The 21,719-nt window shown below is 41.5% G+C and overlaps 1 protein-coding gene across 2 annotated transcripts in view; it reads left to right on the top strand.

The window, feature by feature from the left end:
- LOC128328813 (uncharacterized) overlaps window positions 1-21,719 on the top strand; it is a 162,739-nt gene that overhangs the window by 58,832 nt on the left and 82,188 nt on the right. The window contains exon 3 of one of the 2 annotated variants that reach the window (XM_053258901.1): window positions 20,843-21,009. The gene's annotated coding sequence lies outside the window, so the exon portion shown is untranslated. Of the gene's footprint in view, window positions 1-20,839; window positions 21,010-21,719 lie in introns of both variants that reach the window. The other variant, XM_053258900.1, reaches the window with a different exon arrangement.

Here is a 21,719-nt window from a genome sequence, read left to right as displayed (position 1 = left end):
CCATTTAAAAATGCCATCACTGCTGGCATTCGCTATTCCATTAAAAAAAGAAAGAAAATGCCAGGAAGTCAGAGTCGGCACATGCCCAGTAGATACCCAGTGGGGATGTTGTCTGTTTGGCTTTGAAAAGCCAACTTCCTCCTGCCATACCAACATTACTTTTCAGTCCCTCCTGTGCTTCTAATGGGTTTGCTGTGTGGCATCTTGGAGAGTGTTGCTTGAGAAACTGACGTTTAAAAAAAGCCTCATTGGGGACATGGAGTACTTGTGCAATTTTGGGGTTCTGGCCATTACTTGGAAGTACATGCCAGTCAATTCACCGGCTGTCACCCTGACCAATGCTGCACTACGGCAAACATGTTGCACAAGTGCAAGGATATTGCACTAGCTAGTTCCGCTTAGTCAGGAGCTTGCCTTCTGGAGTACTGGTTCACCAGTGTGCTTGCACCTCTTCTTCAGACCACATGGATTGCAGGGAATGATAGGAACATAGGAATATAGGAAGCTGCCTTATACCAACTCAGATCATTGGTCCATTTAGCTCAGTATTGTCTGCACAGACTGTCAGCAGCTTCTCCAAGGTTGGAGATAGGAATCTCTCTCAGCCCTATCTTGGAGATGTTGCCAGGCAGGGAACTTGGAACCTTCTGCTCTTCCCAGAGAGGCCCCATCCCCTAAGGGGAATATCTTACAATGCCCACATGTCATCTCCCATTCAAATGCCAGCCAAGGCAGACCCTGCTCAGCACTGGGGACAATTCATGCTTGCTACCACAAGACTAGCTCTCCTCCCCTAGACCAGCTTTTCTCCTCTGATGCGAAGCTACCCACTATCCATGTTGCCCATGCACAACACTTAGTGGACTGAAACCTCAAGGGAGGGCACAATGTTGAGCATCTTCTCAGCAGTGCAGCCTTCTTGTGTGCGTGTGTGCGTCTTTGTCTGTTGTACTGCTGCAGTGTTAGTCTGGATGTCAGCCAAGGAATTTTACTTCTGCTAAATGTGTTTAGTGCTTGTCTAAAGGGATTGTTTAGTGATTGTCTAAAGCAGGGATTCTCAACATTGGGTCCCCAGATGTTATTGGACTTCAACTCATATAATCCCCAGCCAAAGGCCACTGGGCCTGGAGATTATGGGAGTTGAAGTCCAATAACATCTGGGGACCCACCATTGAGAATCCCTGGGTCTAAAGGGATTGTCTAAAGGGCAGAAATACACCTGAAGTTAACAGGGCTGACTATCAATCAGCTAAAGTTGAAGGACCTCCATGTGTAGATCAGGTTGTCAGTCAATTAATTGTCTTAACAAATTCATTGCTAATTCATCTGTTTGCATCAAAACTAGAGTGCAGGGTTTAAAACAACCATTTGTTGCAGACTAGCTTATCTTCTCAAATCCCGTGTATGGCAGGGGTTCCCAACCTGTGGTACTCCTGAAGTTGCTGAACAACTGTGCCTGGGATTGATGGGAGTTGTAGTTTAGCAACTTCAGGAGTACTACAGGTTGGGAACCCCTGCCATATATAAATGATTCATTATTTGGGGGAAAATGTGATCATGGCTTCAGTCATGAAATGCCAAAGCCAGTAATCGTGGGAATAGCCTCATATGTTAAGGTCCTAGTCCTCAAGATAAATGGGACATACTAGAGTAAACAGGAGTAGGGCTGGGCTACTCCTGAATGGCTGCAAGTCATTTAAAGTTTAAAAGTTTAATGTTTTAATGTTTTAAAGTTTTTGCTTTAATTTTTATATGTTTTAATTGTATATGTTTATGGTTTCGTTTTGTGCACTGCTCAGATAACTTTTGTTATGGGACAGTTATATAAATAAATTTATTATGATTATGAACATTATTATCTCAGGTACATAAGTAAGATAACATAGAGTAGGTATCTTTAATGACTTTTTGTGCTAACAATGATAAGAGCAGTACAAAGGTGGATTTTTTGCATGCAACCACACACATCCATATATATGCACGTTTGGAATTAATTTGCACTGAGTATATGGCTATGATCTTATTCATGTGGCAACAGTTTTGATTCTGGCAGCTGGGCGGGGGGGGGGGGGCGGGGAACCCCAGAGGTTCTTATATTAGAAGTCCCCACAAACATGTGGCCATATAAATAAGAAATTATATTTCTTTAACAACTGCAAAGGTGGGTTGGGATTTGCATAGCCTGAATTCAGCAGGAGGATAAACAGTCTGGAATTCGTCAGGGCCCCTTCCCTACATTAAAAAAAAAAAAGTTGCTAGGCATGATGAAGCACACTGAAATCTATCAAATGCTCATGGAATATAAGAAACCTAAATCAATCAAAGCCATGGAAGCACTGTTTACTGATTATTGATATATATACCCTCAACATATCTATTATTTGATTATATTATCATTATTATTATTATATTATATCATTATAACAATAACTTAACAATAACTTAATAATAATAATAATAATAATAACTTAATAATTATATTATTATTTCTCATATTATAACATTACAATATTATATTACAATATTATAATATATATCATATATAATCTAATAATAATAATAATAATAATAATAATAATAATAATAATAATAATGTGATTATATATAGCCTCAACTTATAGCTTCAGTGTGCCCCCCCCCATTTATTGTATAGATGGAAACTGTGAGATGGAAACTTAGGAACACAAGAGCATATGGAGCTGCCTTGTATCAAGTCAGACCATTGGCTCATCTATGTTAGTATTGTTCACACTGACTGGCACTGGCAGTGGCTCTTTTAATGTTTCAGGCAGGAGTCTTTCCCAGCCCTACCTGAAGATGCCACAGATGGAAACTGGGACCTTCTGCATGCAAAGCAGATGCTCTGCCATTGAGCTATAGCCCTATCGCCATACTTGAGCTGAGGCAACCAAGAGTTCCATGCCTGATCAGAACTTCAAACAAGGGTTTCTCAAGTGCAGTGGACCAGACTGTTTCTTTAACCGGGATGTGGATTGCTCTGATATACACAAGGGATCATGTATGATGTTCCAATTTCTTTAGTGATACAGGGTAGCATCCACAGTGGCAATCACACTCAGAGGTACACCTAGGTAATTTTGGAGCCTGGACCTAAAGACCTTTGGAAGTCCCCCTCCTCTGCAAATTAAACATCATCATTCTCTGCCAGGCGACCACACCACCCAAGACAAACTAAAGAGGATTTGGGGGGACCCAGGGACAGTGGAGGCCCTGGACTTTGGCCCCAAAGTTCAGTGGTAAGCGCGCCTCTGAATTCACACTGATTGCCAGGAAATTTAGGACCGACAAAAGGAAGTACTTTTTCACACAATGTATAATCAGCCTATGGAATTATCTGCCCCAAGATGTGGTGACAGCCAACAGCCTGGATGGCTTTAAGAGGGGTTTAGATAAATTCATGGAGGAGAGGTCTAAAAATGGCTACTAGTCTGAGGGTTATAGGCCAACTCCAGCCAACAGCCATCAATGGCTACTAGTCTGAGAGCTCTAGGCCACCTCCAGCTTCAGAGGCATGATGCCTCTAAATTCCAGTTACAGAGGAGTAGCAGTAGGAGAGATGGCATGCCCACAGCTTGCCTGTGGGCTTCCCAGAGGCATCTGGTGGGCCATGTGTGAAACAGGATGCTGGACTAGATAGGCCTTGGGCCTGATCCAGCAGGGATGTTCTTAGGTTCTTAGGTGGTGTTCATGGAATGATGTTTTTGTGGTTGTGGTGCAACATTGTGCTACTACTAATGGAAAAGGAACAACTTGAATGTATATGGTGTAAGGAGCTCACTATTTGTAACTATACAGGCTTGTGCAAGATGGTGAGCAGCAAGTGGTGCTAATACAAGGAAGTCTGGAAGAGTCATTCATTTCTTTGCACAATGACTGTGCACTATCTTTATATCTTTATAAATTTATATATTTTATGAGGTAGAGGAGAGCTACCTCTATGAGGTAGAGGAGAGCTGGTCTTGTGGTAGCAAGCATGACTTGTCCCCTTAGCTAAGCAGGTCCGCCCTGGTTGCATATGAAAGGGAGACTAGAAGTGTGAGCACTGTAAGTTATTCCCCTCAGGGGATGGAGCTGCTCTGGGAAGAGCAGAACGTTTCAAGTTCTCTCCCTGGCTTCTCCAAGATAGGACAAGATTTATTTTTTTTTAAAAAAACAGGACAAGATTTTTTTAATTGAACCAACAAACTACCAAAGCATACAGTATATTGCCAAAGCACAATTATATACAAAGTGGTTGTTTGTACATCATATATCTACAAAGATTTACACACAAGGATTTGGAAACCAACAGGGTTATAAAGTATATGCAGGCAGTACTGTAACTCGGGGATGGGGGATTACAAGGCACATCAGGGCTGAGAGAGATTCCTGCCTGCAACCTTGGAAAAGCCGCTGCCAGTCTGGGTAGACAATACTGAGCTAGATAGACCAATGGTCTGGCTCAGTATATGGCAGCTTCCTATGTTCCTATCTTTTGCTAATGCAAGACTAGTCTGCATGCTACTCACAGACATCTGGCCTTTCTGCAGCCATGCGAGGATCAAGTCCTTACGATTGCAAAGGCCTCATTCTCAAGTCTGTTTCTGTGCCTGGGCTTTGTCCAGGGAGAGTCTTGTACAGCATCAAATCTGTTCATCACTTACCCTGAGATAGTTATCTGGGTCTTTGTCAACAAAGCCATAAAACAAAGATCATAGCAATCTTTTTTAAAAAAACAAAAAACACCACACACCCATGACTTCAAATGCTTTAAAAAAAAATTAAAACGAGTTTGGGGACACAAGGGGCTTGGTAGGCTATTACAATAAAAAGAGGCAATAACCAGCTGTCTCCCTGAAGCGAGGCAAGTGTGACCTTGGTCAGCCTGACCTTGACTGAATTTCTCTTTATGAACTCCCAGCTAGGCCCAGCAAGACTTGGATGAAAGCCCTCAAAAAGGAGAGGGGCTGCGGAGACAGAACACATGTATGGCAACTTAGCTGGGACATCACCAGAGGCCAAAATGGTTTTTCCATTTGTATCCTCTTTGTTGGGGTGAGTTAGAATGGATTTAAGCCCCTGGGATTTGAAAGTACCGTCACTGAAAACTTATGTGATATCAAGGAGATCAGTTCAGAAGCTTAAGAAGTGAAATCTAGATGCTCATTTTAAAAGTGCCATTTTCAAACAGTGGATGCAAGGACTACCTCAGCACCTAACGCATTGTCAGATGCATGTGATTCTATGCATGTTTACTTATGTAGAATCCAAGGGATAGAGTTGTGGTATGGCAGTGGAATGGCATCAGGAATATTAATTACTTAATGAATAGATACTATGTTCAGAGAGACCGTAGCCACCTCATTGCGCAGTGGGGAAATGGCTTGACTATCAAGCCAGAGGTTGCCGGTTTGAATCCCCACTGGTATGTTCCCCAGACTATGGGAAACACCTATATCGGGCAGCAGCAATATCGGAAGATGCTGAAAGACATCATTTCATACTGCGTGGGAGGAGGCAATGTTAAACCCTTCCTGCATTCTACCAAAGACAACCACAGGGCTCTGTGGTTGCCAGGAGTTGACACTGACTCCACGGCACACTTTACCTTTACCATTACAGAGAGGCAAGTGCAGAAGCTTTTCCATGTTCTTGCTGCTGCCCCGGCCTCTACTCCAGGACTGGAATACAAGTAACTAAAGCCCCATTCAAAAGCTGGCCTGGATCAAGGAATGGATTAACCAAAAATACCACAATTTAGGATTCAGTTTAATTAAGATAAATGGGGCTTATCCCAAGTGCATGTGCACAGCATAATCCTATGCATGTTTACCCGAAAGAAAGTCCTATTGTGTTCCATGAAGCATACTCCTTGGTAAACACATAGGAGTGCAGCCCAATGGTGCCATCCTAAGCAAGTTTACTTAGAAGTACCACTGAGCCCATTGGGACATTTTTTGTTAAGTGTGCCTAGGATTGGGGACAGACTCTGAAAGGAGTATGTGTAGCAGAAGGAAATTCACTAGCTCAGGGTTTCTTAACCTTGGGCCTCCAGATGTTGTTGGACTACAACCCCCATCATCCCCAGACATGGCCTTTGTGGCTGAGGATGATGGGAGTTGTAGTCCAACAACATCTGGGGGCCTAAGGTTAAGAAACCCTGCGCTCTATGGATGAAACAGTCATCATTTTATTGCCTGATTTTTATGTTCTTGGAGCCTGTTCTAAGGCTCTAAGGTTGTTAGGTTAGTGGATGTCTTTTACTTTTTAAAAAAAATTAGACAGATATTCTACCAATAAGCATCCCTAATGACATCTGCTTTCTGGCATTAATTATTTGATCTATAGTGCAATCATATTAATGCAGAAGGATCAGGGAGCCATTATGGAAAATCCTGATGGGAATTTCATGATGGATCAGGGAGCCACTTGGAAAATCAGAAGCTGGGATTGTACTGACAATGCTTATGAGGGCAGCAACTATGAATACAGACAATGCAGATGTTCCTGTAAGGGTTCTACTGCATAGAAAATCTTTATCTAAACACTCAATATAAAAATCTCCTGGAAGTTTTTCACACCCGGCTTTTAGTTTGCACCTCTTCCAGAATGGAGATGTGCATTCGCAGATCAGCCAAATGTACCTCAAAGACCCTGTGAGCTATCAGGGAGCACGTCACACACAATTTGGGGTTTTCATCACGCGTTAGAGTATAGCAGGATTTATATCTGGGGTAAAAAAAAATTTGCGTCGTTCTTTTGGGCAACTTTGAACTCGCAGTAAAGCCTTGCAGAAAACCTGCAGTAAAGACTGCTGTCTGGGAAAACTCCTGTTCATTGGCATTCATTTTTCTGGTTCTTTTCATGACCCTTGCTAGGTAAACAAAACTTAGGTAGCAGCACTACGAGTTTAATGTGCAATGCACATTACTGCCTACTTCACAATTCTACTGTCACACAGACTTCCCTGCTCACCTCAGTGAAAGAGTCAAAACTACCCACAAAAAGGATGCACATCTGGAAAGAGATAGCCCATTTCCAAAAGTTTCCATGACCCACAGCGGGCTTCAGAGAGGAGATTGGAGAAAATCACCCCTCTTCCTTAGGATACAGATGTCAGCCATTATCACTATTATTTTAGCTATTGCATTTATAGCCAACCCTTCCTCCAGGGAGTTCAGAGTTCTCCTCCCCTTTTATTCTTACAGCTTCCCTGTGAGGTAGGATAGGCTGAGGGATTGGTTGCGTGGGAAACTGAACCCAGGTTTCCTAGGTCCTAGTCCAACGCTCTAACCAGTACATGATACTGGCTGCTGCTGCTGATAATTTATAATATTTATATTTTCAACATAAAATTTTGAAGCTCACAAAGAAATCTACATAGCAAGAGGAATAAGAAGGAATGACACTTAGAGTCAGTGAGCTGGGAACTGGGAACTGGATGTACCTGGGGAACACATGCTCCTATCAGGTATGATGTGTGAACCCACCAACTTGTGGCGGGAGTTGCCGACTTTGCCAAGGCAACTTCAGCCTTTGAATCTTAGGCTAAAGTCAGTAAGAGCTGCTCAGCCTCCCGGCGTCCCCGCACCCCACCCCAGCTCAGTAAACCATGCTGGGAGGGAGAGCAGCAGTGCTGGCAGCTGTGCCAGGTGGGGGTTAGCAGTTTCCCCCTCTTGCCACCCCTGTTTGTCCCAAAATGGTACATCCAAACCGGGCCCAGTTTGGTTTGACCACATATTGAACCACCTCCAGTTTGGTCCATGATCAAACCTCTGACCCGGCCACGGTTTGAGGAGAACCGGTTTGGGACGAACCATTTGTGCACACCCCTATGAATTTCCAAAGGCCATGTTCCCTATACCAAAAGGAGTCACAATCTAAAAAGAAACACAAGGAAGACACCAGCAGCTGGAGGGATGATATACCCCACTGAATAGGAGCAACACTCCATGTACTCTACCATTTTGGAGGGCCATCATCAACAAATTCCAACAGACCAACATATTTGTTTTTGTGGTACATGGGAAATAGAATATATTATTCATTATGGCTGGCATACTGACTAAACTTACCCAAGGAAGTCCCATTAAAATTAAAAGGACAAGAGAGACATGCCTAACTTGTCCTTTTAATTTCAATTGGACTACCCTGAGTAGATTTAGTCAGGAAGTCCGCCTGTGTTCTTTATCATCCTGCAGATGCAGATCCAAGGGGAATTTTTTTTTGGTTATTTTTTGAAGTTATGGGACAAATTCTCCACTATTGACCAACTTTGTGTTTTTGTGGAGAGATTCATGTGCTCATGTTACAATGTGCATGGCAATTTTGCTCCAGCTACTAGGAAAACGAGAGAAAAACTTCAGAAGAATGTAAATATGAACAAATAAATTCAAGTGATTATAGATGTAGGTAAATTCTCCCTTTGGTATTCACTCTTCCTCATATAGCTGGGAGATGTGGAGATTACTGATAGAAATTGTATCTTGAATTAGTCTGGGTGACTAGCACAGTACAAACTGTATACTGCTGTCCATTTGTGAAGTTTTCTGATTCTAATTCAAAGTAGGGACAGTTGGTATGCCCCTGTTAAATATAAGAGAGCCATTACTTTAAAAGGTGCCATTTTTCCCGTTAGCAGAGGCATATACATATACACTGAATGTATACATTGTGTATATATTTATACTGAATTAAAACTTGTTAGCGATAAATTGAAACTTATACATTTAATGGCAAATGGTCATCTGAAGAGCCCAACACAGAGGTACATGGAAAGAGGTGTGTGTGTGGTTTATGTGCGTTTTCTCCATTGTGATACTGATTAGCAAGTAGAAGAGAAACTATTATATAATAAATCAAGAATAAAAATTTAGCAGATATTTTTATTTTACTAATAATGGGGGGGAAAACCCCACCCTTCTGGACACTTATGATACTGTTTGTCAGACAGTCTATTTATTATTCATATAGGAGTTCAGGTGACATGAAAGGAGATAGTATGTTGTATTATTAATGGCCACAAGAGGACACAATTTCCCAGAGAACCCCATTTTAATTAAAGAAAAGTGGTTCAGGAAGAGCATCTCAAGACTATCAGCTAAGTAAGCTTTAACAATTTACCTCTCTTTCCTGCATAATGCTTTGGTATAAACAACTATAGAATACCCCTTTTTCTTGGGGAGAAAGCCTAAGATGACTCTTGAAACCCCTGCGGAATTATTTAGGATTTAGATTGATGTTTCTGGCACTTCAGTTTGTTGTTCTCTGCACTCTTAACATTAATATTTTCATTTGTGTTCTGGGCAGAAGCATATCCAAATAATAAAAGGACATACTTGAGGTATTATAACATTCACTGCAGCCATGTGATACTAGCTCTATCATAACACTGTATCTCTGTCATACATGAAGATGCTGCTCACTTGGATGATGATGATAAACTTTTAAAATACAAACTAGGTACCATATTTGGATGAAATTCTGTGCCAATTCAAGCTATAACTCTTACAACACAATTCTATTCTGGTTTGTTCAGAAGTAAACACTGCTGAGTTAAAAAAGAACAGTTATTGAGTCAGAATCCAAACATTTCGGACTTTCAGTTTTTTGTGTCACACAATCGTGTTTTGAATTGAATTCAATGGTATAAATCACAGAGTGCAGCAGTCTTTATTTTATACATCCTCATAAACAGTCCAATGAGACAGGTCATTATTCTTCCCATTTTGTGGATGAAAGCTGAGGATCAATGAGTCTACAATCCCATCAGTCAGATGACCAGGAATTAAATCCAGATCTCTGAAGTTAAGGTTTGCACTTTGTCTAGCTATTCAGACATCCTCTCTTTTGCTCTGATGAACACAATCCCACATTATCAACCACTCCAAAGGCATGTTATTATGATGGCATGCTCATGGTGATTGTCTGTAATAAACAGGTTGTGAAGTTTTCTGATTTCTGATCTAATGTTATATTTTGCTGTTACATGCTGCATATGGGTTAACATGGACCATAGTGATAGCAGGGGTTTTTTTTAATTAGAAGGTAGGAATCTATGCTGAAATGCAATATAGGCCAGTGTGAAACAGTGCAACTTATAGGATCTCTTGGAATAACCCTTTCAGGAATGGCAAATATAAAAACAACTCCAGAGAAGCATCCCTTGTAACATTTGAAAATAGTTCAGAAATGTTAATTGTATCTATGGAAGGATGGCAATGCAACCATTTTATACACTTTAGAAATTCCAAGTCAGACATGGAGTCTTTAAAATCAGAATAAATTTGAAGGGAGAACAAGAAATTAGTGCCCTGAAGATGAATGAGAAAGGGGGAAATGAGGTATCTTTCTGTAATCTAACTGGTTTCAGACTTCAAACACTTGAAATTAGTTTTTTAAAATTGAAAATCAACTTTTGTCAAGTCTCATTCTTTGTCACCAATGTCTGAACATCTGCAGTCACATGTACGATAGAAATATACACCAATAAAAAGCTGAAAACAATTTTCCAATGGCAAATTCACTCCGCATTCAAATTCAAAATCCCCAAACGGGAATTATTTCCCATGCAAACTGAAGATCTGAATCTCAAATTTTATTTCATCTTCATCAAGTGTCCTATCCTAGTTCGGGACCTGTGCGCATTCCCGCTTTGTGATTGTGTGTGAGGGAAAGAGCAAAGTTGGAGGAGGAGAAAGTAATTACCTAGGAGAGAGGAAATGCGTCCGATGGCATGGTCTTACTCAGCTCCCATACCCCGAAATCTACTGAGACAGGAGAAATTGCCATCCAACTCAGCTCCTTCCTCCCAATCACTTCCTCTCCCTCTGACCTTGCTGTTTCCCTTGTACACAATCACAAAATGGGAGTACACACAGTTCCAAAACTAGGGTAGGACACTTGATCTGCCCTAATGTGGCATTTTCCTAACTCCCAGATTTCTTTATCATAACTGTATTCAGATTTCTTTATCAGTCCCTTAATTGTATTCAGTCACCTAACCAATAGGTAGAGAAACAAGAATCTTTGTTATAACTTTTATAGTTTTCAAGAAAACATACTTTAAAGTTAGCCTAGCAACAGTGGAGACTGAAAATGCACCTCATTGGTGTATGCTATTAGGAGTCAGGACATCATTTTCCTGGTCTTCTCTGGGGCACAGATACTGCTGCTAATTTTGCGGGCTTCACTCTGCTTTTTTCTTCTAAATTTGCTGTCAACTAACAGGCCCCAAAATTATTAAGGTGAGCAAACTATACGGGGGCAAGGAAGCAGGGATTCTTCCAATGTTGCTATTAACAACTAATGAGGAGGTTGCAGCTCTGATTTGGGCAGGATACTGCTCGGTTGGGGGCAGGGGCATATCTAGGGTGGGGCAGGCAGGGCACATGCCCCGGGCGCCACTTGAAGGGGGGGCGCCATTCTGTAAAATTAATTTTTTTTAAAAAAAAAAAGGCTGCCGAAAACAAAATGGCCACCGCGCATGCTCAAATGGCCTCTGTGAGGCCCTGGGCCATGCTAGACCTTGCAGAGGCAATTTGAGCATGCATGGTGGCCATTTTGTTTTCAGAGGCCATTTTTTTTAAAAAAAAGATTATTTTTAAAAATGGCCACCGCAGTGCTCAAATTGTCCCTGTGAGGCCCTAGAGGCTAGCAGGGGGAAGTGAAACCTTTGCAGACCCCCCATGCCCCCATGGCCTTTAGAAAGCCCCCTGAAGGGGCTACAGGTAAAAAGTTTTTTTTTTTTAATGATGACATAAGACACTGTACACATATTCAGATTGCCACTATGTACAGAGAATCAGGGCTTATGAATACTGAGCTGAAGCTTATGAGCTAAGATGGTATTCATTTGCTCTTATGATAAGTGAGTTAAATGTGATGTCTTATAATAATATGGCTATTAATGGTGAGTTTTTCTTTGAATCAGTGTTAAATCCTTAATATTAAGGCCCACTGGGAGTTTCTTGCTCTCTTTCTCTCATTTTAACTGCCTTTCTGAAATACTAGAATCTATTCCAAGCAGTGACACAGTTTACTCTGCATATCCTTTCATTATTTTCAGAGTATCTGGGAAAAGTCAAATTCTCCACTTAATGTTAAAACTTATGTAATAGTGATGCTACACTGCATAGTAGAGAATTATACAGGCACTGCTGTTTAGTTTTCCAAGTACACCTCCACATAGTATTTGGGTATTTCATGATACCCAATTAGTATTTCAACTAATCTCAATTAGTTCCTGTTAGTATTTATAGTAAGATACCTCTTCAAGGATTGCCATATATTATGCCTATTTGTATACTGGGTGATGGCTTGAGATTCTAACAGTGCCTAACAGTGGATACTTCTCAATGCCCCACATTTCCTATAATGTTTGCATTTTAGGGAGACATTGGCGGACATCCTAATGGTGTACTTGCACAATGAACATAGTTGCACTTGTGCAAGATTGCAGAGCCTCACAAAGTTGTGATGCTCCATGATGTTACACAATCGCTAATGGAAGGTTTTTGCCAGGACATATACAAGGTTGTGCTACAAGGCTGTGCAATGAGTGTTGTACAACAATGATGAGCAACAGTCTTGAGCAGGGCTAGGCAAACTTGGCCTTCCAGCTGTTGCTGAACTACAGTGTCCATAATCCCTGATTATTGGCCACTGTGGCTGGGATTATGGGAGTTGTAGTCCAAAAGCAGCTAGAGGGCCATTTGCCCACACCGGGTCTTGAGCAACAATGTTGTGCAATGAACATCGGGCAATTTGTCAACGTCTTCTACTAGCACAAGGACTAGTCTTGGACAGGTAGTCCTTTTTGTGTGCGATGTCCTAGTGCTACATCTTTAATCTAGCACAACAGCATTGTGCTAATGCAATTCTAATCTGGAACTTGAGCTCCCAGCATAGTGGAACTCACCTGCTCACATTGTTGTGTAAGTGCAATGGCCTTCCACAAGTGCACCATTTGTCAGGATGTCAGCCATTGGCACCATGCTGCCTTCCACACATAATACCTCCAGTGAATGACAACTAATGTGTTAATGGTGTTTATGAAAGACAGTTTCATTACACTCTTGCCTAACTTAGTATCGTTTTAACATTCTGTAAGGCTCTGGGCGGGGTGGGGAGGTATGTTCCTGGCCTTTCTTAAACCCAGAATTCCAGGTTGGGAACAGACAAGGTCAGGAGCCAGGGTTATTTCATCACCTCAGCTCTCCTCCTGGCTTGCTGCATCCAGCCAGTTTTCTCTCCAGGAGAACATCTGATTCCCATGCCCAAGAGCAGCCCTCACCATCAGCTGCCTTGGCTTTAAATACCCCAGTACAGAGCTGACAGGGCTTAAAGCCTACTCCAAGCCCCACTCTCTCCCTGGTTTCACTTCCTGTGATGCCCAACATGGCTGCCTCACTGGAGCTGTTTCCTGCAACTCTCCCTGCCTCACCTGCTCAACAGGCAAGGCACCAGACCCAACCTGACCAGCCTAGACCACCGGATCTGACCAGCCTAGAACCATTTGACCCCCACTCCCTTTGGGGGAAAACAGAAGCCCCAAAGGCGGGATGCCATGTTCTCTGCTGGACTCCATAGGGCCATGCAGGCAACCAGGGAAGGTGGCAACCTGACACGTTCTATAAAGAGAGTTTTGAATAGACAAACTTACTGCCATTTCTCATTTTCCGGACCATGGTTTTATCCCATATCATGATGTTCTCTTACTATTTTCCAGTCCATCCAGCCAAACACAGTGGATTCAAATTTATGGGGCTTTCAAATACTGAGGTATTGACTTGGGTTATTTATGCAGCAGATTGTGGAAACCAGCTTTCCCTTCATGTTAAATTAAAGTGATAAATGGATGAGGGCTGAATGAATACTCACATTGTGCTGATGGGGTGTCAAATGTACCATTGTGTACAACAGAGCAGTCATGCAAAACTGTCGTATTTGTTGTGATGCTATAAACCAGAAAAACAAAGAACATACTTTCTTTTAATAGCTTAGTACTGTTATGAGGTGTTATATGTTGAAATGTCTGTTGGAAGTACCCCATAAGTTTCTTGCTATAGGATTGCAAGAGACAAAGGACATATTACTTGGCTAATAGCTAGTTCCACATCCGCCCATGATTAACAGTTGTGTTCCGTGTATATAGGAGATATAATCTTAAGAGGAGCTAAAATATCAAGTTAATGATCATTTGGCAAAGTTTCAGGAGATCTGATAAGATTTTGTGGAAATTCAATACCAACTCTAATGCAGAATAAAATTAATTCCATACAAAAAAGATTTTATTTTAATTTTTTTTTAAAAAAATCCTCCCTCATTTTCCCTGCACAAAGTCTTTCATCTTCAGTTTCTTAAAGATAAGATTATTTCATTATAAGACCAAAGCAATTGTGGTGGTGGTGGGGGGGGGATCAAACAATTCATGCAATTTTGGTGCATTCTAGAGCAAAAATTGCAGAAATGGGGGTAGAAAAAGCCTGATTTTCTGTTTAACTCCATGAAGAGAGAGTCTGTTTTTGAAGAAGTACAATACAGAACTTTTTACAGAACTGTAAAACTGATTATGTTATCCATTGTACTGATCACAAGCATACATATTGTCAGGGCTGGGCTATGGATGGCAAAGTCAGATCCAGATCTGAGATTTCTATTCTCAAATCCAGGGTTCCTGAAATCATTATCCAAAGCCTGAAGTACAACAGACAGAAGGGATTTTATACTTTGGTTAATGAAGCCAGATTGTAGATCCAGCTATGACCAGTCTAGAGGCTTCCTATTGCTAGCCAGTCCCAGGGAACAATATTAGACTGCATATTCTCTTCTCCACTTGGAGAACATTCTGAGGCCTAAGTAATGTATTTATCTGAATTCAATACTAGTTTTTCCTCAAGTTCTTTGATGTTAGAAATCAGGGGGTCGTTTCAAATTCAGAGTCCTCTTCCTCTTGGGTAATTTTAGGTGTAGCCTGCACATAACCTCTGTTTTTTAAGGGGCTCCTCTTAAATTCAGAGTCATCTTGTATTCAGTACCCACTGAGTAATATCCTTATTATACTGGTGAGAATGCAGTGGGAGCTGTGTCTCTGCAGCAGGAGGCTGCTCTGAAGGCAGCTGGAGATCTTCCCCACTGCCTCAGTGCCTGTACCTGTGTGTTAGTGGGGAAAACTATTTTTGGCAATTTCATCTGCCTCTAAAAGTGCTTTGTGCCTTCCAAAAAACATGTCCTTGAGGGCTGTGCAACCCTCATGGATATATTTTCAGAAGGCACAGAGCACTTGCAGAAGCAAAGAAGGTTGCCCCTCATGCATACAGGCACAGTAGCAATAGGAAAGCACTCCACAGTGTTGATGCATTTCCCTGGCACATCCATTCTGTCTTAGTCAGGGGCGATTTGGATGATCATCCCTCTCACATGAATAAAATACATGCTGCAATAGTGTTGGGACATCCTTGAGTGACATCATGGTGGACGTATTTGTGTCAGCAACCTCAACGTTATTGTGTATAGGGCTGCTGTGCAGCTGCTGTTCATCTGTAACAGCCCAGTAACTGGCAGAGACTTGCTTATATTGTGAAGATCTTCACTAAAAAATGGATAACATTCTAATGTTGTTTAGTGCTAGAGGCACTGAAAAGTTCATTTGGTAGAAAGCAGACTTATGTAGCAAGCACAGGAATTGTTTTGTGAAACCAGCATGACTGTACTTCCCAGTACCCTTAAAGAATACAGACAATAACCTTAAAGAAGACAATGTCCCGTCTCTTGCTATATTAATGCTTTCCACAGTGTCAGAAAGAAATACCATCTAATCATTGGGTGGAAAAGGATTGATGGTTGGATTTATTCTGTGCTGTTAGAACTTTTCCCTCTTTTGTAGCAAATGCTCTGGTATGTGACATTCTCCAGTTTTATCGTGAGGTTGACGTTGCAGGTCGGTCTCTGTGGGAAAAGACATCCAAATAACCCTGAGAGCAGATGTACTAAAAGACAGATGATGGAGATTTATAAAGGGGACACCAATGAATACTACACTGTAATGCATAGGGAGGAGAAACAATAAAAAATTATCTTGCTGGATTTGACTAAAGCTATAATATCAATTTAAAAAAAAGAATATTAGGACCAGATTCTGATCTCATATAGAACTATTATCAGAAATACAAGGATGACTTTACTGGCATAGTCCCAGACTTACACTAAGATAACAACTGAGAGGTATCAAGTCCACTCAATAATGTTCTTAAATTACGTATCTGACAGAACCTCTTCACATAATATATTTTCTGGGGTTAATTTTTATTTGGAAAAAGTGTGTGTACATGTGGATGGTGATATGAGTGGCTGACATCCTGACTAATGAAGCATGTGCGTAAGCAGGAACTGTGGGACACACCAGCAGCTCAACCTTGCAGGGTCCTTATGGAGCACAGGAAGTACTCGGAACTCTAATGGCTCTGGTGCAGCAGTCCATGCACAGGGGGGTCTGGGTGCAAGGGCTCCTGGGGCATCCCTGCATTTCTCCTTATGCCCACACTTGGTTAGTCAGGCTGTCAGCCCCTATCTTTTTTGCTTTGGGCTGAGCACATGAGCAGTAAGGTGATGTACAGTGTGCATCCTCCTGCATGGACCCAAGGCAGAAAGACATCCACACAGCTTTTCACATTACAAGGCAAGGTATTATCTGCCTAATTATCTTAAAGCCACACGTTTAACACTGATGGACACTTAACTACCATAACATTTATTTAACTGCAATTACTACTTCCTAAGAACCACCGAATGGCGCAGCGGGGAAGTAACTTGCCCAGGCAGCAAGAGGTTGCTGATTCGAATCCCCGCTGGTATGTTTCCCCAGACTATGGAAACACCGATATTGGGCAGCAGTGATATAGGAAGATGCTGAAAGGCATCATCTCATACTGTATGGAAAATAGCAATCATAAACCCCTCCTGTATTCTACCAAAAGCAAACCCTCTGTGGGCGCCAGGAGTCAACACCGACTTGACGGCACAACTTTACCTTTACCTTTGATTGATTGATTAAGTGCTGTCAAGTCGGTGTCAGCTCTTAAAAAGTAGCTTAATTACTGGTTGAAAAGTGGTCTATAAATAATGGTGGTGGTGGTGGTTTTGGTGGTGGTAATAGTAGTAGTAGTAAAATGCATTTTACTAAACAGAACGGGAACTATTTTTCAAACTGCTTTGAAGTAGCTATGTAGTTATCTACTTCCTTCTCTTGCTGCTGTGAAAAAGTAAAGGAATTCAAAAGCACACATCACTATCATTTTTATCATGGACCACATACGTTCCCCGCACATAGGAGAAAGGGTTGCATATATTAATGGAACCAACCTGCTCTTCCTATCCCCAGTCTTGTTCCATTTTATTTTATTTATTTATTGAGTGTTATACTGCCAACATTCATATCTCTAGGCTTTCACATGGTAAAAACAGCACACAAGAAGGTAAAACAGATAAATTAAAACTATTTTTAAACCATTTTAAATATTTAACTAAAAGCTTGATTTTAAAAGTGTGTTTTAAACATCCTTTAAAAGTTTTCAGAGATGGTGAAGCCCTTATTACAGCAGGGAGCATGTTCCATAGCTTCAGGGTGGATTCTGAGAAGGCCTGGCCCTGAATCCCTATCAAATGAGCTGCTGGCAATCTCAGACAATCTCACTAAGTGGCTGCGCTCTTGATGAAGAAGGCATTCTCTTAAATGGCATTACATCCTCTCCTATTTGAAACAAGAACTAGTTAGCACTTTGATTAAAACCTCTTTAATAAGTGGTGCAATTGCCTGATTCCATCTGCCTTCATTTTCCCTCTTTTTCTTTGATTTTCCTCCTTTGCCTTGTTTTGATTCAGGGTCTCTCCAACCTTTGGTGGCCCCTTTCCCCTAACTTCTGGCAAAGAGGCACCTTTTAAACGTGGTGATTCTCTTTATTTAGCAGAGGGAGAGTAACTGGCTCTATTCAAGCCCAGCACTGTACCTCCAGTGACTGTTGCTGGTGTCTATCTTATGTTTCTTTTTAGATTGTGAGCCCTTTGGGGGCAGGAAGCCATCTTACCTATTTATTATTTCTCTATGTAAACTGCTTTGGAAACCTTTGTTGAAAAGTGGTATATAAATATTTGTTGGTTGGTTGGTTGGTACCTCATTCCTCATGGATAGCTTGGTAGAAACAAGGGTGAGAAGACCAGAGGGGTTAGATGATAGAGGTGAATCCACAGGCATGCCTTCTATGTAGAACCAGCTTCCTGTGTTGGTGAGGAAGACTGGGCAGATCAGGTTCAGCCAGAGCACCAATCTGGAAGTTGGCACGAAGAGCTGGACACAGCCTGATATGATGGTGTGTGAACAGTAGATCGCCCAAGCTGCTGGTAACTCCAAGGTGTGCATGGGTCGCAAAGGAGCACACTGGATCATGGAATTGAGGCTTGATATACCCAAGAACATGTCCTGGGGCAACATTCCTGTTGCTTCCTTGCTGAATAGGTGTGTTGGGTGGAACCTGCAAGGATTCCATTGTTTCTGATCGCTCTTCCTGCGTGTAACAATGTATGAATGGCTGAGGCAAGCCAAGGCTGATTTTTGTGAAAATAGAGTGCATAGTCACGGGAAGGGGAAATCTGCATGGACAGAAAGTCCAATAATCCAATCATGGATTATTACTTTTAATAGGTGAACCTCAAGGTCCTTATCACTGAATCAACCTCTTTTGTGAGCGGGGAGAGTTGCTTCCATGAGCCTTATCTGCTTTCTTCCTGCTGAGTTATTAGCTTGCTGCTATCCTTTACAAAAGGAGGGGAGGCTGAGGCAGTCACTCTGAGTGCAGATTGGCGTTGACAGGAGGTTAACCTGCCTTAGTTAACTTCTGGGGGGTCTACTTAGGGTATCGGGACATAGGGAGGGTGTGCATCTGATCCCCTTTACAATTTGCTTGCTAGTAGCAAAATCTAGGGGCGACTGGCCCACTGTCAACTAAGTGACCTATCCCCATGTGCCACAAGCTGAGGGTTCATGATCCTGTGAGACTCCTGGGCATGGCAAGAGTGAATTCCCCAAGCCTGGGGACTCAAACACAAGTTGGCCGGCAGTGGGTGGGGGGGCTTCTGGGAGCCTGCAGAAAAGCAGGGCTAACATTTTGCAAAACTTCAGCAAAAGCAAAGGCCAAGATTTTACGAAGGCCAAGAAGATTTTGTCTTGTAGACAAAAGTGGGTCAAAGAAGACTTCATTGATGCTGAATATCTCCCCGCTCTCCCTTGTGTTGGTTGCTTGCCATTGTGCATAGGTGATTACTCACTTTCTCTTTGGTTTACCTAGGAAAGAAGAAAAATATCCATTTGATCATCTTCCTCATTATTTTCCTTGGGATCTCTGTCATCCAGACTAGGCAGTCTTCCCACTGTAGAAAAATATCTCTGGTTGAAGGGAGCTCTGGATGGGAAAGTGTAGAGATCCTCCTTGGTGAGACCGGTCACCAAATTGGGACTGGAGAGGGCTTCTAGTTGCACTTTGTGATGGTTAATTTGTTGGCCTCTGCAGGGCCATTCATTTATTAGCTCAGGCTGGCTTGGTCCTCCCAAGTGAACAGCATCTTAGCCTGAGAGCATGGTGGGGAGTTAGTGTTTATAACCTGAGATATAACATCAGCAGGGGCTTTGCAGAGGATGGTACAGAGCAGGGGCGTAGCTAGGGGAGTGGGGGCCCGTGTTCATCCCTCTCTCTGGCGGCCCCCCAGAGTGAGGGAGATAATGAAGAAAATATAGAGGGGTGGAGCTGGAGGGCCCTCAGGAGCTGGGGGCCCGTGTTCTTTGAACCCTTTCGCTCAATTATAGCTACGCCCCTGGTACAGAGGTTGGATGAAAAGTAACCATTGAGCTGTTAGGAAGAAAGCCTGTACCAAAGACAGATACCACAATAAGAGAGCCTTGCCTAAGAGATCAGGACTATTTTCTTTTTCTTGATAAAATATTTTGCTATCAGAAACCAAGTGTCTCTTTTCTTTTCTTCCTCAGCCACAACCAAATGATTTTTAGCCTGTATAGAGATGATGAATGCTATCGATGAGGTCTCTATAGCTTATGGAGCACTTTGTTCAATTGTTGTTAGACAAATGCAGAAAAGGGTTGAGGTTTGCAGTAGTAGGTCATTCACACAATCAAAAACTGTGCTCTACCCATGTTTGGGAGCTGTGTGTGCTTCCAATTTTCAGTTGTGTTGAAGCAAGATAAGAGGAAAACCTGGGTAGAAGTGAATATGTGGAAGCAAACCTGGGTAGCTTTTCCTCCTACCTTGCTTCCACACAATCACTTCTGCATAGGTTTTCCTCTTACCTTGCTTCCACACAATTGAAAATTGGGAGCACAAACAGCTCAGTTTTTGATTCTGCGAATGGCATCTAAATTTGAAGCAAGAAAAACTTGTCCGTGTGTGTGTGTGTGTGTGTCGAGAGAGAGACTTAGTTCTTCAGATGTACATTCATAAGCCTAGACATACTTTCCGAATGAAAACCATCCCTGTGCCCTGATGATTTTTAGCCAAGAGATAATGATTTATAAGACAAGATGCTTATAAATACTCATGTAATATTAAAGCAATTTTAAAAGAGTGAATTAAAGCAATTTAATACAATTTTGACTTCAAATTATTTCCTATTTTGATTCAATTTTTATAATTTTTATTGCAAGCATGATGCAACAATGTCATCCTATTAATTAATTAGTTTCAGTTCCTTGAAAATGAAAAAAAAAATGGTTTCCTGCACATGCAGGCAATCTGAGGGTGTGGAGAATGTTACAACTAGGTGATTTCCTTTATAGCAGGAATGGCCAACCAGAGGTTCTCTAGCAAGTTTTGGACTACAAATCCCATCATCCACAGCCACAACAGCTGTCCAACAAAGACACCCCTGCTGTACAGATTGTAAAGGTTCTGTGAAGTACATTGGACAGCTCCCAGAACTCAGCATCATCCAAGACAGATGAAAGAGGTAACATTTGAACCCCTGTGTGGTTATCTTGATCTTATTCAAGAAGAAGATCTTCTTGATCTTCTGTGTGGTTATCTTGATCTTCTTTCCACTCCGTCCCAGATATTTCTTAATCAAACAGTTATTTTGCATTTTTGCAACATTTTGTTAGTAAAGGTATGAAAATGACTTGTTCTATCAGACCAGTAGAATTATGTATTAAGATGGTATTCAGCTTGGCTCCACTTGTGAAGGTACAATTCTTTCACTGAAAAACAGAAACTCTATTGCCATTCATTTTGTATCACTAATGTCTGGTCAACATATGGGCAGTTAAGTTGACCTTAGGGGGATTATAAGAATCTGGATTGCTTTGTTTCAGAAGTCAGACCAATGGGCAACATAGTTCATTTCATTAAAAATTAATTTAATTTTTCAAATTTTACTTATTTTATAGGTATATCAGTTTAAACTGGCCTAACAGAATTGACCAATATCACAGTTATTTAGCAACATATGTTTACTGTGTGAAACTAAGACATGTGATCTTGATATAAACAGACATATTTGTGTGTGTGTTGGAAAATGCTTTAGATCAGAACCAGTGGCATGTGAGTACAATATACTCCCTGCTCACTGATTTATTTTTTTTTTTAAAAAATCTTTTAAAATATCATGTATAACAAAGAAACATGAATTAAAAAAATACAGAAGTCAAACAAATTGGTCAA

The sequence above is a fragment of the Hemicordylus capensis genome, chromosome 6 (assembly GCF_027244095.1).
Source record: "Hemicordylus capensis ecotype Gifberg chromosome 6, rHemCap1.1.pri, whole genome shotgun sequence".
Lineage (NCBI taxonomy): Eukaryota > Metazoa > Chordata > Lepidosauria > Squamata > Cordylidae > Hemicordylus > Hemicordylus capensis.
Note: the sequence above shows the minus strand (reverse complement) of the source record. Positions and strands in the feature narration are given on the sequence as shown.